The following is a 19,340-nucleotide window of genomic DNA, read 5'->3' on the forward strand; positions in this document are numbered from 1 at the left end:
GGACTAATTTCCTGGCAGGAACTATGAAAAACCTTTGGGAAGCTCATGGGGTAAATCACTTGGTTGCCACTCCTTACCACCATCAAACAAATGGCATGGTGGAGAAGTTTAATGGAACTTTGGGGGCCATGATACGTAAATTCGTAAATGAGCAATCCAATGATTGGGACCTAGTGTTGCAGCAGTTGCTCTTTGCCTACAGAGCTGTACCACATCCCAGTTTAGGGTTTTCCCCATTTGAACTTGTATATGGCCGTGAGGTTAAGGGGCCATTGCAGTTGGTGAAGCAGCAATGGGAGGGATTTACACCTTCTCCAGGAACTAACATTCTGGACTTTGTAACCAACCTACAAAACACCCTCCGAACCTCTTTAGCCCTTGCTAAAGAAAACTTACAGGATGCTCAAAAAGAGCAAAAACCCTGGTATGATAAACATGCCAGAGAGCGTTCCTTCAAAGTAGGAGACCAGGTCATGGTCTTAAAGGCGCTCCAGGCCCATAAAATGGAAGCATCGTGGGAAGGGCCATTCGTGGTCCAGGAGCGCCTGGGAGCTGTTAATTATCTCATAGCATTCCCCACCTCCAACCGAAAGCCTAAGGTGTACCATATTAATTCTCTAAAGCCCTTTTATTCCAGAGAATTAAAGGTTTGTCAGTTTACAGCCCAGGGAGGAGACGACGCTGAGTGGCCTGAAGGTGTTTACTATGAAGGGAAATGTGGTGGTGGTGTGGAAGAGGTGAACCTCTCCATGACCCTTGGGCGTATGCAGCGACAGCAGATCCAGGAGCTGTGTACTAGCTACGCGCCAACGTTCTCAGCCACCCCAGGACTGACTGAACGGGCATACCACTCCATTGACACAGGTAATGCTCACCCAATTAGGGTCCAACCTTACCGGGTGTCTCCTCAAGCTAAAACTGCTATAGAACGGGAGATCCAGGATATGTTACAGATGGGTGTAATCCGCCCCTCTGAAAGTGCATGGGCATCTCCAGTGGTTCTAATTCCCAAACCAGATGGGGAAATACGTTTTTGCGTGGACTACCGTAAGCTAAATGCTGTGACTCGCCCAGACAACTATCCAATGCCACGCACAGATGAACTATTAGAGAAACTGGGACGGGCCCAGTTCATCTCTACCTTGGACTTAACCAAGGGGTACTGGCAGGTACCGCTAGATGAATCTGCCAAGGAAAGGTCAGCCTTCATCACACATCTCGGGCTGTATGAATTTAATGTACTCCCTTTCGGGCTGCAAAATGCACCCGCCACTTTCCAAAGACTTGTAGATGGTCTCCTAGCGGGATTAGGAGAATATGCAGTCGCCTACCTTGATGACGTGGCCATATTTTCGGATTCCTGGGCAGACCACCTGGAACATCTACAAAAAGTCCTTGAGCGCATAAGGGAGGCAGGACTAACTGTTAAGGCTAAGAAGTGTCAAATAGGCCTAAACAGAGTGACTTACCTTGGACACCAGGTGGGTCAAGGAACTATCAGCCCCCTACAGGCCAAAGTGGATGCTATCCAAAAGTGGCCTGTCCCAAGGTCAAAGAAACAGGTTCAATCCTTCTTAGGCTTGGCCGGTTATTACAGACGATTTGTACCGCACTACAGCCAAATCGCTGCCCCACTGACAGACCTAACCAAAAGGAAACAGCCAAATGCTGTTCAGTGGACCGAAAAGTGTCAGAAGGCCTTTAACAAGCTTAAAGCGACACTCATGTCTGACCCTGTACTAAGGGCCCCAGACTTTGACAAACCGTTCCTAGTAACCACAGATGCGTCCGAGCGTGGTGTGGGAGCAGTTTTAATGCAGAAAGGACCTGATCAAGAATTCCACCCTGTAGTGTTTCTCAGCAAAAAACTGTCTGAGAGGGAAAGCAACTGGTCAGTCACTGAAAAAGAATGTTACGCCATTGTCTATGCTCTGGAAAAGCTACGCCCATATGTTTGGGGACGGCGTTTCCACCTGCAAACCGACCATGCTGCACTGAAGTGGCTTCACACCGTCAAGGAAACTAACAAAAAACTTCTTCGGTGGAGTTTAGCTCTCCAAGATTTTGATTTCGACATCCAACACATCTCAGGAGCTTCTAACAAAGTGGCTGATGCACTCTCCCGTAAAAGTTTCCCAGAATCAGCTGGTTAAAATCGTCGTTGAGATGTGGAAAATATTGTTAGTCTTTATGTACTTGGTAGTATATTTAGAGATGCATGTGTCTTATTAACTCTGTTTTTCCTAGAGCTCCAGGAAGAAATCCCAGCCAGTGTTTCACCCTAGCTGAGATTTGGGGGGCGTGTCATAAATATAAAGGGAAGGGTAAACCTCTTTGAAATCCCTCCTGGCCAGGGGAAAGCTCCTCTCACCTGTAAAGGGTTAAGAAGCTAAAGGTAACCTCGCTGGCACCTGACCAAAATGACCAATGAGGAGACAAGATACTTTCAAAAGCTGGGAGGAGGGAGAGAAACAAAGGGTCTGTGTCTGTCTGTATGCTGCTTTTGCCAGGGACAGAACAGGAATGGAGTCTTAGAACTTTTAGTAAGTAATCTAGCTAGGTATGTGTTAGATTATGATTTCTTTAAATGGCTGAGAAAAGAATTGTGCTGAATAGAATAACTATTTCTGTCTGTGTATCTTTTTTGTAACTTAAGGTTTTGCCTAGAGGGGTTCTCTATGTTTTTGAATCTAATTACCCTGTAAGATATCTACCATCCTGATTTTACAGGGGGGATTTCTTTATTTCTATTTACTTCTATTTTTTATTAAAAGTCTTCTTGTAAAAAACTGAATGCTTTTTCATTGTTTTCAGATCCAAGGGTTTGGGTCTGTGGTCACCTGTGCAAATTGGTGAGGCTTTTTATCCAACATTTCCCAGGAGAGGGGGGGTGCAAGTGTTGGGAGGATTGTTCATTGTTCTTAAGATCCAAGGGTCTGGGTCTGTAGTCACCTAGGCAAATTGGTGAGGCTTTTTACCAAACCTTGTCCAGGAAGTGGGGTGCAAGGTTTTGGGAAGTATTTTGGGGGGAAGGACGCGTCCAAACAGCTCTTCCCCAGTAACCAGTATTAGTTTGGTGGTGGTAGCGGCCAGTCCAAGGACAACGGGTGGAATATTTTGTACCTTGGGGAAGTTTTGACCTAAGCTGGTAAAGATAAGCTTAGGAGGTTTTTCATGCAGGTCCCCACATCTGTACCCTAGAGTTCAGAGTGGGGGAGGAACCTTGACACTACCTCATTACCAAGGGGAAAATTGTTCATGTTAAAGATAAACTAAAAAGACTACTAGGAACTTCCATGAAGTATGGAGACTTTACACAGTCTCTCCCTGAGATGACAAGTGGAATACTTTCTGCCTCAATCCAGCAGAGCATTTTAGCATGTGCTTAATGTTAAGCATGGAGATAGTCCTGTTGATGTCAATGGAACTACTAACATATCTAATGTTAATACCACAGTGATAGATGATATAAAAACCATCTGAACCTGTAACAGAGTCCCCTGCGGTTCTTCCCCCAGGTAGTGGGAGAACCTGACCACACCCAGTTATTTGCATTGGGAGGTTCCAACACAGGCCCCAGATCCTTGCAGGCCTTTGTAGGCCTTCTTAAGTCTCTCCAGATGGGGGATCAAAACAAAAGTCACAAATACCAATGCATTCAAGGGTACCCCCCCTTCCCAGGGCCCCTCAAAAGGATGGTAGGGGAAAATACCAATGATACAGCACCCACATCATGGGTTTCGAGAAATCTCCCTGGCTCGGCTTCTGAGTCAACCTCAGTCTGTCTGGTTTACCCTGAGAGTTTGCTGCACTCTCTATAGGGTCAGGGTGAAGGTCTTCTGGCTGGGAGTTCACTCTGTAACTTCAGGAGTTGCTCCTGCAGTCTGCTGTTTATGGCAATCCTAAATTCTCCCCCACGCCCCCGATGGCTACAGTTTCCTCCCTTTTATAGGCCTTCTCCCTATACATGATTGACAGGGTTTCAGGGGAGAGGCTACCTCTGCTCCCAGGGCCTCACTGGCATCTTCCTGATCTGTATGGGATCTATACACCCCATCACAGAAACTGTATAAAAAACTAAGATATATAATGGAAAGTGTAAGGTAGCAAACATTACAAGTGATATTCTTCTGTATGCTTGATGGTTTCATTAGCTTATTTTTGTGTGTAATCATATCATGGACCAGATCCTTCAGTGATATAAATCAGTGTTGGGTCTTTGAAGTCAGTGGAGCTATGCAAGTGTACACCAGATGAGAATCAGGCCCTTTGGTTTTAACAGGAGAAGTAAATGGAAAGCGAAACTGGTTCAGTTCTGACTTTTTATTAGTTCCTCTGAATTAAGAACAATCATTTCTGCCTGAAGTGTGTACAGTAAAATCACAGTGAAATGAATGAAAAATCTGCCTTTATTGCCAGTTAAGGTGACCAGATAACACGTGAGAAAAATCAGGGCAGATGGTGGGGAGTAATAGGTGCCTATATAAGAAAAATCCCCCAAAATCGGGTCCGTCCCTATAAAATCGGGACATCTGGTCACCCTATTGCCAATAGACCCTTTGCTGGCAGAATAGTCATGTGAGGATGCAATCTATTAGAGCTCTTAAGACTGGAGAAAGTTTCTTGGGAAAAGGGATGGTTTCCTTATGCTATTACAGGCTGGCATTTTCCCATCATTGCAAGGCTTTTTTTACTCCATTCCACATCCCTCTGTTAGTCTAATGCAGTGGTTCCCAAACTTGTTCTGCCGCTTGTGCAGGGAAAGCCCCTGCCAGGCCGGGCCGGTACCAGTACGTCCCTCAGCCCGCGCCGCTTCCAGCATCTCCCATTGGCCTGGAGCAGCGAACCGCAGCCACTGGGAGCCGCGATCGGCCAAACCTGCGGACGCAGCAGCTAAACAAATCGGCCCAGCCTGGCAGGACTTTCTTGCTCAAAATGGAATTATGCAATGCAATTTGCATTGATCATGAGTACAGCTAGTGTTTAAAAATGTGTTGTGGGAAAGAAAAGCAATAATCGTGCTTCCAAGCATTTCAGTGTTAAATGAATTAATATTCGCAAAAAGAAAAGGAGTACTTGTGGCACCTTAGAGACTAACCAATTTATTTGAGCATGAGCTTTCATGAGCTACATCGGAAGTGAGCTGTAGCTCACGAAAGCTCATGCTCAAATAAATTGGTTAGTCTCTAAGGTGCCACAAGTACTCCTTTTCTTTTTGCGAATACAGACTAACACGGCTGTTACCCTGAAACCTGAATTAATATTCTGACTGTAGTCCTGTTCTTTAACACTAGACACATCACATACATGTTGAGCTCACTTGCTACCATCTTGGGCCATCTGTTGGGTCTTTCAGCTATAAAACCAATGCACAGTTGCTATTATCACTTGGTTGACTACATCTCTTGTTTTTGATAACATCTGTGTCTTTCTAAAACACAGCTATATATTTTAAACACTAAACAGTTTCCTTTACTTTTGTGGGTAGGTTTGAATTATAGGTATACTTTTGTGTAAATATTCTAAATCACAGAACTAAAAATTAATGGCAGCTTAGGTGCAAGTGGAAAGGACTTGATCACATTTATAATGTGCAAACAGAATAAAGTCCAGACCAGTAATAGATATACTTGCTGCTTTAACAGGGTCAACTGCACAAAGCTGAAAACAATTATGAACCCGATCAACTGAAAGGAAGAATTCAATCAGAAAAATTTGAATGATAATTGGGAATTGTTTAAGAACACTGCACTAGATGCCCAAAAAGCCACAGTCCCACAACTGAGGAAGAAGGTTAAAAAATAACCTGCTTTAGAGAAGAAATGAAGGTAGCTGTAAAAATAATAATAAAAAATGTAACAAGTGGAAGAAAGGGGAAGTTGATGATAATGAATATAAATCAGAAGCTGGGAATTGTAGAAAATTGATAAGGGAAGCAAGGGAACGCAATGAGAAATCTATGGCCAGCAGAATTAAGGACAATAAGAAGCAGTTGCTTAAGTATGTTAGAAACAAAAAAGAATCCTAACAATTGTATAGATCCATTCCTAGATGGAATCAGTAGAATTATCTATAATAACCCAGAAAAGCCAGAAGTATTCAATAAATATTCGTGTTCTGTATTTGTTGGAAAAGAACAGATGATGAAGTCTTATCTTATGATGATGATAATACTCTTTCCATTCTGCTAATATCTTAGGAGGATGTTAAACAGCAGGTCCGGATAACTTGCATCCAAGAGTTTTAAAAGAGCTGACTGTGTAGCTTACTGGACCATTACTATTGATTTTCAATAAGTCTTGGAACACTGGGGAAGCTTCAAGAGACTGGAAGAATGTTAATGTCTCAATATTTTAAAAGGCCTGTCTGGGTAATTATAGGCCTGCAGTCTGACATCAATCCTGGGGAAGATAATGGAACTGTGATACAGGACTCGGTTAATAAAGAATTAACGGAGGGTAATATAATTATGCCAATTTACATGGGTTTATGGAAAATAGATCCTGTCAAATTAACGTGATATAATTGTTTGATGAGATTACAAGTTTGGTTGACAAAGATAAGAGCGTTGATGAACTTAGACGTCTTTAGGGTGCTTTGACTTGTTACCCCATGACATTTTGACGAGAAAACTAGAATGATATAAAATTAACATGGTACACATTAAATGGATTAAAAGCTGGCTAACTGATGGGTCTGTTGTAAACATTGAATCATAATTGGGCAGGTGTGTTTTCTAGCAGGGATCGGTTCTTGGCCCAATGCTATTTAACATTTTTATTAATGGTCAGGAAAAAAAACATAAAATCATCAGTGATAAAGTCTGTAGATGACACAAAAATTGAGGAGTGGTAAATAATGAAGAGGACAGGTCACAGATACAGAGCTGTCTGAATCACTTGCTAAGCTGGGCACAAGCAAACAGTATGTGTTTTAATACAGCAAAATGTAAATGTATATACATCTAGGAACAAAGAATGTAGGCCATAATTACAGGATGGGGGACTCTATCCTGGGAAGCAGTGATTCTGATAGCTAATGTTGCTATTGCAGTCGTTGTTGTCTTACCCCTTCCCTTCTCCATTGGGATTTCCACCCACACCTCGCTTCTGGTCCCTATTAGACTGTAAGCTGTATGCGGGAGGAATTTTATGCTTTTACAATGCCCAGGACAATGGGGTCCCAATGCATGTCAAATACAAATAATACATAATAAGAGAGAGAGAAAGAAAAACTCCCCAACGTTCCTTCAGTGATGTCATTTCCTGGGTTTTAGTTTCAAAATTTTCTCCCCTGCTCCCTTTTCCAATTATAAGGCAAAAATAAAAAGGATGTTCTTGAAAGATAATAAATGATGACCAAGTTTGCTGGAATTAGTGCATATTTTTAAGTCCTTCAAATGACACACCAAAGCTCATAGTGAACAGGAGATTCTGCAGTGTGTGGGGTACATTATAAGTGTGTTGAGTAGTGTAGAGACATGCAGCTAAAACCTAAGTGTAAGAGAGATACTGGAGGGAGGAATGAATGTCTTTGAATAAAATTAAAATATATTTGTAAGTCACTGTGAACACATGGAATAGGCAAGAACTCTTTTCACTTTGCCATGTATTGTGCCTAGCTTTTCGATGTGTTTGAGGAATAAGCTATCAATATAATATCCAGTGAACAAACTTTTGTTTTTAGACGTGTATTATTCCTTTGATAATACCAAAATAAAATATAGTAAAGGATCTGATTTAAAGCCACTAGTGTAAGGAAGTTCAAAGGGAAGGCTGAAAATCCATTCTGACATAGGCACAATAAATAGATGCATGACAGATGGTGAAATCCTGGCCGCAGTGAAGTCAGTGAGAGTACTGCCATTCACTTTGATGAGGCCAGGGTTTCACCTGGATTTGCAGCCTTACTTTTAAATTTCCTCACTTTTGGGGGGGTTGGTGGGCCAATCAAAGTTGCACCCTGAGCACTGTGTAGTTTAGCTTTGCTACTAAAGGGAACTGTTCTGATGCATATAGGTATACTGTATATTTTACGTGGTGTAAATTCTGTTTACGTATTTTTTGGTAGACATGGCCCAAACCAAAACCCCAGATCCCTGCTGAAATCTGGACCCTCCTTTAGCATCTGGTACCTTTCCTGTCCTAGATTCAGTGAATTTTCATGGCTGATTTTTTCTGTGAGGCAGTTTATACGGTACATCTTTTGAATGCCAGCAATCTATCATGGCATGTTTTAATCTAGTTATAATATGACTCAGATCCAGGGCCGGCTCCAGGCACCAGCTTTGCAAGCAGGTCCTTGGGGCAGCATTTAGAATGGGGTGGCAGTCCATGTCCCGCGGCAGCAATTCGGCGGTGACTGCTTGGGGTGGCAAAATTGGTAGAGCCGCCCCTGCTCAGATCAGAACTGAAAATATGCAAATCTGCCCTGGCTTAAGTTTGTAAATATTCGTAAAGTTCTCAGATGCGAATAAATACATTGTTTTATAGCTCTGCAGTGCTACTCTAGCTTTTATCTGCTGCTGCTATTATTTGTATTATAATAGTACCCAGAGGCCCCAATCAGGATCAGGCCCCATTATGAGTTATATATTGCTGATTTGCAAAGAGCCTTATAATTACAAATACAGATATTAATTTTGCTAGTAGAGCTAATATCTAGAAGTAGAGGCAATTCTCTGGTTTGTTGCTTTTACATGTATAGACACAGCTTTTCTTTGTGTACCTGTATTATGTCCCTTGTGGGTTTATAGAAACTGCAGCTGCTTTTGTGTGCTGTTAATGGGACTCTTACAGAGCTATCTATTGTGTGGGAGATTGTTAGATTTTGATCAGTGGGTTGTTGTCTTTTCAATGTCTAACAGTAATAGACTACTTTGTGTTCTGTTTTGCTGCGTGATTTGTGAGCTGTACTTGGTCCTTTTTTCAAAATGCAATATTGCTGTTCGCTTTTCCTTTTTTTTTTCCAGAGGTCATTCATATTTTTTGGAGAATACCATTTGTTAGGTTATTAATATTCTTGCATTCAGTAGTATATTTCTTCAGAGTAGTTGCTCTGTTACTGCTTTGTGACAAGCCATGATCTGGAGCCAGTGGGAGACCCATTCTCCTGCATGGATGTCTGAAGTAGTACATATTCTTCCCCTGTTGTTCAAATGATTTTTGTCCTTACTGGTGATCAGTTTTGCAACAAATATGCTTCCTTTGGACCACACTGTGGCAGTTAGGCACAGCTCTGAGTAAGTAATAGTGAGTGGCTGGAGAAAAAAAGACTTTCAGGGTTCTTGGGTTTGCAGAGGCAGCTACACCTCTGCACCCCTTTATGAGATGCAATTTATTACCCTTCGTGTGGCCGGATGCATGTTGTTTAGATTGAGGGAGACTTCGGTGAGCTGACATTAAGGCCAGGCAGAACCTAACCCTTTATGACCAATAACTATTATAAGAATTAGAGCTGAGTGAACAATTTTGCAGTGAGTAATGGTTGAATTTCATAACAGGTTGAATTTCATCGATCTCTGCAAATTCTTGGTGAACAATATATTTGTCTCAAATCTATTCTTATGCAAAACCACGTGGCAAATAATTTCTTCCAAAACTTTTTACTATCTAGACTGTCCATGTGCAAGTTGTTGCAAGTATTCAGTAAATTGAGTAATTGAAATTCAAGTCATATTGGACACAGAGGTCACATGATACATTTGATTCCTGATTGGATGAGCATAATTCATAGACTCAGACTTCTGATGCAAATGTTGTTGTTCTTGCCTTGTCCTGCAATAATCATATCAGGCCATGAAGTTCAAGAATGCAAATGCTAATTTTCACTAATTCATAATTTACTTTCTATTAATAATGGGCACTTGTTCCTTATAGGTGGCAGAAACACTCCTGTAAACTGCAAGTGAGTTCACTTGCTGGAATATTTCTGAACAGCAAGCCCCAATGGTAAGGCAGTGGTGGCGCCGCTTTCAGAGTTGGGTGCTCAGCCAGCAGCCGCTGTTGCTCTCCAGCCGCCCAGCTCTGAAGGCAGCGCTGCTGCCAGCAGCAGTGCAGAAGAAAAGGTTGCAATACTGTGCACGCTGCAGGGCTCTACCCCGTATCGGGGTTTTTTGGAATTTTCTGCCCCTTTTTTCTACTCTTCCCCTCCCTGGCTTTGCACCCTGAGTGGCTGCCCCACTCACCCTGCCTTGGTTATGTTCTGATCTTGTAACCCTCCTACAATAGCCTTGTCACCTAAATTCCCTCTAAGAGGTGTGGCCATGCAGCAGCCTATTACGTGCCGTGCAGGCGCTCAGGGCCCCGGCCCCGGACCTGCCACAGCAAGGAGAGGTGCCTCTCCCAACCAGCCGCAGCCCAGCCCCAGACCTGCTGCGGCTGGGGAAGAGGCACCCCTCCCCGGCCCCAATCCAGCCTCGGACCTGCCGCACCCAGGGCAGGCTGCACCCCAAGCCTCTCATCCCCAGCCCAGAGCCTGCACCCCCAGCTGGAATCCTCACCCCCCTGCACCCCAAACCTCTGCCCCAGCCCTGAGCCCCCTCCTACACTCCGAACCCCTCGGCCCCATACCCGCCACATGAATTTTGTTATGTGCACCAATATGGAGGTGATGTGTCACACATAACAAAATTTATTCTGCACATGCATGAGAAAAAATAGAGGGTACACTTCTTGTGACTCCCTTTTGGATCAGGACCCCCCAGTTTGACTGATTTTGGTATAGATTAAACATTTAAACAAGATATCAAATTTTGTATCTGATGCTCTGCATTCAACTCAAAATGCTAAGTGTCACCTTAGCTATAAAATCAGGGTAGTGTAACAGGTGCTTATTGTTTTATTCTTCCTCATTGTTTTTCAGATGTTATGTTTTGCCATATGTTAGTGACTGTCAAGGGGATATTATTGATCAGCTGAGGCATCTGCTCTGCTCACATTAATTTGACTATTCTTTCAAGATGGATGGGTTCCTTCCACTGTAGCACAGCAGTACTGACCAGGTCTTTGCAACTGGGAAATGAACATTGTATTAACTTCAGCTCCAAGTCCACAGCTTTTGTTTACTCCTAAATAAACTGCATTCTAATTGATGGAGTCATCTCTTTGCAAACTCTGTTGAGAATAAACGTCTTAAGATAAAGAGGACTAATTTTCTTCCTAAATTGCAATTTTTAATTTGCTACCATGCCTGAGGTAGAAAAACAGTAAAAATTCTTGTCACAAAACAGAAAAAGGCCTAGTCCTATTACATTCTAGGGACTAATCATTACTCAGCAAAGGATTGATTGAACTTTGAAAACAGAATGAATGTGCAGACCTAAACAATATTAAACTTTTAATGATACATCCAAAGGGATGCTTTGATTATTTTACATAGAGTGTGGAGGGACACTTGGATACAAGAATATAAAAAATTGGTTAATAGAAAAAATCAATATTCAAAACAATACTTTTAACTTTTGTTCCTTAATTATGACTCTGTGAGGTCAAATGATGCTCTTACCATCATAACTGAAAAATGTGAGCTCTTATCTTGAGTCCCAATTTTTATGAAAATCGTACAGAAGCAGAAATTCCCAGAGAGAGAAATCATCACAAAGAATAATTATCTTTACCTTCTGTTTATACTTGTAACTACTACAGTTGAATTCCACCAATTTATGGTTTCTGACTTATGGAACTGCCTTTTAAATAAAAGAACTGCCTCAATCTTACTTTGAATATTGGTTCTATATATTTGTGAAGTCATCCTTGCCCATATGCCTGACATAGATTTAAAGCAGTGAGCAGACTGTTGAAGAAATTATTTGGTTGGCTAGCTGCGCTCTGATTCTAATTCAGGCGTCAAAGTATAGGAAAAATCTGGTGTAATTCTCTTGTTCAACTTACCTTGTCATCTTCCTTGTTTGCTCATACCTTCTCATTAGTGGATGGTAAACTCCTTCTCTTCACACCTGGAAATTGTTGCCCATCTTCCTCCTCTGCTTCTGCCCCTTATCTCGTGGCACACATAGTTCTGGAGGCTAGCTAGAAGTGTGGTTATTTATTTATTATATTCAAATGCCCTAATCATTATAAGAACCTTATGGTGCTAGGTTCTGCACGGACACAGAAAAGTGCCTGTCCTGAAGAGTTTACAGTATAAAAGCAAGGTTACAGACAAAAGATTGGAGGAAGGGACAGGCCATGCAAACAAAGTGATCGGGTAACAATGGGTACCTCTTAGAATCATAGAATCATAGAATATCAGGGTTGGAAGGGACCTCAGGAGGTCATCTAGTCCAACCCCCTGCTCAAAAGCAGGACCCATCCCCAATTAAATCATCCCAGCCAGGGCTTTGTCAAGCCTGACCTTAAAAACTTCTAAGGAAGGAGATTCCACCACCACCCTAGGCAATGCATTCCAGTGTTTCACCACCCTCCTAGTGAAAAAGTTTTTCCTAATATCCAACCTAAACCTCCCCCACTGCAACTTGAGACCATTGCTCCTTGTCCTGTCCTCTTCTACCACTGAGAATAGTCTAGAACCATCCTCTCTGGAACCACCTCTCAGGTAGTTGAAAGCAGCTGTCAAATCCCCCCTCATTCTTCTCTTCCGCAGACTAAACAATCCCAGTTCCCTCAGCCTCTCCTCAAAACTCATGTGTTCCAGTCCCCTAATCATAATTTTTGTTGCCCTTCGCTGGACTCTCTCCAATTTATCCACATCCTTCTTGTAGTGTGGGGCCCAAAACTGGACACAGTACTCCAGATGAGGCCTCACCAATGTCGAATAGAGGGGGACGATCACGTCCCTCGATCTGCTCGCTATGCCCCTACTTATACATCCCAAAATGCCATTGGCCTTCTTGGCAACAAGGGCACACTGCTGACTCATATCCAGCTTCTCGTCCACTGTCACCCCAGGTCCTTTTCCGCAGAACTGCTGCCTAGCCATTCGGTCCCTAGTCTGTAGCTGTGCATTGGGTTCTTCCGTCCTAAGTGCAGGACCCTGCACTTATCCTTATTGAACCTCATCAGATTTCTTTTGGCCCAATCCTCCAATTTGTCTAGGTCCTTCTGTATCCTATCCCTGCCCTCCAGCGTATCTACCACTCCTCGCAGTTTAGTATCATCCGCAAATTTGCTGAGAGTGCAATCCACACCATCCTCCAGATCATTTATGAAGATATTGAACAAAACCGGCCCCAGGACCAACCCTTGGGGCACTCCATTTGACACCGGCTGCCAACTAGACATGGAGCCATTGATCACTACCCGTTGAGCCCAACAATCTAGCCAACTTTCTACCCACCTTATAGTGCATTCATCCAGCCCATACTTCTTTAACTTGCTGACAAGAATACTGTGGGAGACCGTGTCAAAAGCTTTGCTAAAGTCAAGATACAATACATCCACTGCTTTCCCTTCATCCACAGAACCAGTAATCTCATCATAGAAGGCGATTAGATTAGTCAGGCATGACCTTCCCTTGGTGAATCCATGCTGACTGTTCCTGATCACTTTCCTCTCATGTAAATGCTTCAGGATTGATTCTTTGATGACCTGCTCCATGATTTTTCCGGGGACTGAAGTGAGGCTGACTGGCCTGTAGTTCCCAGGATCCTCCTTCTTCCCTTTTTTAAAGATTGGCACTACATTAGCCTTTTTCCAGTCATCCGGGACTTCCCCCGTTCACCACGAGTTTTCAAAGATAATGGCCAATGGCTCTGCAATCACAGCCGCCAGTTCCTTTAGCACTCTCGGATGCAACTCGTCCAGCCCCATTGACTTGTGCACGTCCAGCTTTTCTAAATAGTCCCTAACCACCTCTTTCTCCACAGAGGACTGTCCATCTATTCCCCATGTTGTGATGCCCAGCACAGCAGTCTGGGAGCTGACCTTGTTTGTGAAGACAGAGGCAAAAAAAGCATTGAGTACATTAGCTTTTTCCACATCCTCTGTCACTAGGTTGCCTCCCTCATTCATTAAGGGGCCCACACTTTCCTTGGCTTTCTTCTTGTTGCCAACATACCTGAAGAAACCCTTCTTGTTACTCTTAACATCTCTCGCTAGCTGCAGCTCCAGGTGCGATTTGGCCCTCCTGATTTCATTCCTACATGCCCGAGCAATATTTTTATACTCTTCCCTGGTCATACGTCCAATCTTCCACTTCTTGTAAGCTTCTTTTTTATGCTTAAGATCCGCTAGGATTTCACCGTTAAGCCAAGCTGGTCGCCTGCCATATTTACTATTCTTTCGACACATCGGGATGGTTTGTCCCTGTAACCTGAACAGGGATTCCTTGAAATACAGCCAGCTCTTCTGGACTCCTTTCCCCTTCATGTTAGTCCCCCAGGGGATCCTACCCATCTGTTCCCTGAGGGAGTCGAAGTCTGCTTTCCTGAAGTCCAGGGTCCGTATCCTGCAGCTTACCTTTCTTCCCTGTGTCAGGATCCTGAACTCAACCAACTCATGGTCACTGCCTCCCAGATTCCCATCCACTTTTGCTTCCCCCACTAATTCTTCCTGGTTTGTGAGCAGCAGGTCAAGAAAAGCTCCCCCCCTAGTTGGGTCCTCTAGCACTTGCACCAGGAAATTGTCCCCTATGCTTTCCAAAAACTTCCTGGATTGTCTGTGCACCGCTGTATTGCTCTCCCAGCAGATATCAGGAAAATTAAAGTCACCCATGAGAACCAGGGCATGCGATCTAGTAGCTTCCACGAGCTGCCGGAAGAAAGCCTCATCCACCTCATCCCCCTGGTCCGGTGGTCTATAGCAGACTCCCACCACTACATCACTCCTGTTGCTCACACTTCTAAACTTAATCCAGAGACACTCAGGTTTTTCTGCAGTTTCGTACCAGAGCTCTGAGCAGTCATACTGCTCCCTTACATACAGTACTACTCCCCCACCTTTTCTGCCCTGCCTGTCCTTCCTGAACAGTTTATAACCATCCATGACAGTACTCCAGTCATGTGAGTTATCCCACCAAGTCTCTGTTATTCCAATCACGTCATAATTCCTTGACATCACCAGGACCTCCAGTTCTCCCTGCTTGTTTCCAAGGCTTTGTGCATTTGTATATAGGCACTTGAGATAACCTGCTGATCGCCCCTCATTCTCAGTATGAGGCAGGAGCCCTCCCCTCACAGACGTTCCTGCCTGTGCTTCCTCCCGGTATTCCGCTTTCCCACTTACCTCAGGGCTTTGGTCTCCTTCCCCTGGTGAACCTAGTTTAAAGCCCTCCTCACTAGGTTAGCCAGCCTGCTCGCAAAGATGCTTGGTTGTGCTCTTTCTAAAAATATTCATTTTTCATTTTTTAGTTTTTTTTAAATTGTTATGGAGACAGGGTTGAAATAAGGCAGATTACAGGAGAAAGGTGAATAAATAAAAGCAAGGGAGTGTGAAAAAAGGAGGGAGAGAATAATGCAGAGGAACAATGATGGCAGGGTGGGTGACGTGGGCAGTGGAAGAAAAGGGATGGAATTCAGAAAAATGTAGGTTGGTAAAATCAGGGACCTTCCTAACAGCGAGATCTGGGACTCTATGAAATACACCACTTCCCTTGGGAAACTGTGCGCTCATTGCGTGGACATTTGAAACTGGACTGGAAAATACACTGTTATTCTGGAAGGTGTTAACAGCTGCTAGTGGTCATGTCTTTGACCTATAGGCAATCACAGACATTTCTAAAACTGATGGATGTGGTAATCACTTTTCATTCCAGCTCAATGGAAGAAGCCATTAAGCTCTTTTATAGAGTAAAAAGCTGAAACAATAGAAGCCACCTTGTTGGGCCTGATGAAAAGGCCTGAGCAAGAAGTAACTCAAGGAGAGTAAGAGGAGTCTCCTGGGGATTGACTGTAAATGAAGGGGGATGGGCATTGACTGATTGCAACTGTGTTTGTTTTTGTGGATGTCAGAGGTTGAAAGCAAACACAAAGCAATGAGAAAGCCAAGAGAGAACAAACAGAACACTGAGTGTCCTTCAGAGGGAGAAGAGAGACCCTTCTTTGGGACAGGCAGGGTGAGGGGTGGGAGGGGCTTGGACGTTGTGTGCAAGGAAACTGCCTGCTATTGTTTGTTCTTAAAGGCCTTTGTGTACATTCTATGTAAATAAACATGACTGCACCAAAGAAATAGCTGACTCGTATCATCAATTCTTCCTTGATGTCAAGGCTTCAAATATTAAGAACATAAGAATGACCATGCTGGGTCAGACCAATGGTCCATCTAGTCCAGTATCCTATCTTCCAAAAGTGGCCAGTGCCAGATGTTTCAGAGGGAATGAACAGAACAGAGCAATTATCAAGTGATCCATCCCCTATCGTCCAGTCCCAGCATCTGGCAATCCGAGGCTTCATGGTTGCATCCCTCCCTGCCCATTTTGACTATAGACTTTGATGGACCTCTTCTCCAAGAAATTATCTCATTATTTTTTGAACCCCATTATAGTTTTGGCCTTCACAATATCCCCTTGCAATGAATTCCACAGGTTAACTGTGTGTTGTATGAAGAAGTACTTCCTTTTGTTTGTTTTACACCTGATGGCTATTTTCATTGGGTAACCCCTGATTCTTGTGTTATGTGAAGGGGTAAATAATGTTTTCTTATTCACTTTCTCCACATCATTCATGATTTTATAGACCTCTATCATATCCCCCCTATCCTCTCTTTTTCAAGCTGAAAAGTCCCAGTCTTTTTAATCTCTCCTCCTATGGAAGCTGTTCCATACCCTTCATCATTTTTGTTGCCCTTCTCTGTATCTCTTCCATTTCTAACATATCTTTTTTGAGGTGGGGTGACCAGAACTGCATGCAGTATTCAAAGTGTGGGTGTGCTATGGATTTATACAGTGGCATTATGATTTTTCTGTCTTATTATCTCTCTCTTTTTTATTGGTTCCTAACATTAATTCTTGTGACTGTTCTTTTTATTTTCTGTTTAATTAGCTTCCTCATTTTTGTGTAGTTCCCCTTTCTGAAATTAATGGTGGGCTTCTTTGGTATTCCCCTCCACCCCTCACCTGTCATCACAAAGATGTTAATATAATGAAATTTATGGTCACTATTACCAAGTGGTTCAGCTATATTCACTTCTTGGATCAGATCCTGTGTTCCACTTAGGACTAAATCAAGAATTGTCTCTCCCCTTGTGGGTTTCAGGACTAGCTGCCCCAAGAAACAGTCACTAATGGTATCTAGAAACTTTATCTCTGTATCCTGTCCCTTCTTTTGTTCTAATTTTTTCTCCTAACCTCCTAATGGAAACAACCTGGCAAGGCTCCAAATATTGGCTAACTGCTTGATTGGTAGGTCAACAATATTGTCAGGGAGTCCAGTGGCACCTTGAAGACTAACAGATTTATTTGGGTATAAGCTTTCATGGGTAAAAAAACCACTTTTTTACCCATGAAAGCTTATGCCCAAATAATATTGTCAGGAACAATCATGCAGTGGCTGGATATGATGACAATAGCCCAAATCTTTTCTGTCTTAGGTATCTGTTATATAGCATCAGTCTGGGTGGTTCATCATCTAATTAGATTAGATGTGAAATAGTTAGTTAGTCAGCACTTTACAGCTACATAAATAAGCTTTAGAATTAACTCCCCATTGATGCCTCTTCAAGAACTCCCTTCTGTTAACTCAGGAATGCATCAGGGCATCCATTCATAATCACAAGGTTTTTTTCCAGTACAAAGCTTAGGGTTTTGTTTTTTAAACAAATGTTCCAGTGGTACAGGACTGACCAGCAGAAACTTCCAGAAGAGGCATTCTGTCTTATATGTTCTAGACCAGTGGTTCTCAAAGTTTTGTACTAGTGACCCCTTTCACATAGCAAGCCTCTGAGTGCGACCCTCCCCTGCCCCCGCTTATAAATTAAAAAAAACTTTATATATTCAAAACTACTGTAAATGCTGGAGGCAAAGTGGGGTTTGAGGTGGAGGCTGACAGCTCGTGACCCCTGATGTAATAACCTAATGACCCCCTGAGGGGTCCCACCCCAGTTTAAGAACCCTTGTTCTAGACAGTCTATGTAATATAATCTCTTTCCTGTCTACATTATTTTCAGCCACCCTTACTCTTATCTCTGCTTAATTTTTGAATTATTATCACATAGTTATGAACACATTTATGTAGGGTCTGATTCTGCTTCCACTGAAGTCAATGGCAAAATTCTTATGCTCAAATAAATTGGTTAGTCTCTAAGGTGCCACAAGTACTCCTTTTCCATTTATTTCAATGGCAGCAGGATTGATAGCCCAAATGTTCTTGTTGAGCTGTTCATAGACATGCCTTTTCCATATTAATCAGTAATAAATTCTATTTGTCATTGCTGCTGCTCACTTTGTATGAAAACAATAACAAAATGATATGACAAAGTGTGCCATTTGTCATTCGTGTATTCCGTGTTGGTCCCTGGACATGAGAGAAACAAAGAGGGTGACGTAATATCTTTTATTGGACCAACTTCTGTGGTGAGAGATACAAGCTTTTGATTACACAGAGGTGTTCTTCAGGTTTAGGAAATGTACTGTGTCACAGATAAATACAAGGTGGAACAGATTGTTTAGCATAAGTAGTTAACACATATTTCAAGGAACCATTCAAGCTGAAGTGGCCTGGTAAAACCTCCCCAGTCATAGTTAGCAAAGGAGGGGAAGGAGGTGGTGGGGTGGGATAACAGGTTATAGACTGTGGTAATAAGCCATAAATCCAATGTCTCTATTCAGTCAGTGTTGCTAGACACTAACAATCATGATGACCTTAAACTTCCAGGCTCATCTTTTGAAAGAGTTGTGCAGGTTTCCTTTGAGGATGAGGACTGAGAGGCCAGTTATAGAGTGGTTGCTTTGTTAAAAGTGTTCACCTGTGCGTGAAATGGTGTTTTCATTCAAGAGCACAGTGATTGTCTCATTTCACACACATAGTTGTTATTGGGGCGTTTAGTGCACTGGTTGAGGTACACCATATGTTGTGATAGACCAGGTGGGTGAGGTAATAGCTTTTGTTGAACCAACTTCTGTTGATGAGACAGACAAGCTTTCAAGTCACACAGAGCTCTTCTTCAGATCTGGGAAAGACATTGCTAGTGTCACAGTAAAACGCAAGGTGGAACAGATTGTTTAGCATAGTTAGCACATATTGTAAGGGACCATTCAAGGTAGAGTGGCTTGTTAACACCACTGCAGACATAGGACAAAAAGAGGGGTTAATGGGTTACAGATTGTTGTAATAAGCCATAAATCTAGTATCTGTTCAGGTTGTGATTTTTAGTGTCTAGCAGAGTGATGATTTTTAAACTCTCAGGCTCATCTTTTGAAAATGTTGTGCAGGTTTCCTTTGAGGATGA

General features: G+C 42.8%; 1 protein-coding gene across 1 annotated transcript in view; it reads left to right on the forward strand.

Annotated features, from left to right (window-relative positions):
- DLGAP2 (DLG associated protein 2) overlaps positions 1-19,340 on the forward strand; it is a 709,806-nt gene that overhangs the window by 411,317 nt on the left and 279,149 nt on the right. The window lies entirely within an intron of this gene.

Source organism: Lepidochelys olivacea (assembly GCF_965140295.1).
Source record: "Lepidochelys olivacea isolate rLepOli2 genome assembly, chromosome: 3".
Taxonomy (NCBI): domain Eukaryota; kingdom Metazoa; phylum Chordata; order Testudines; family Cheloniidae; genus Lepidochelys; species Lepidochelys olivacea.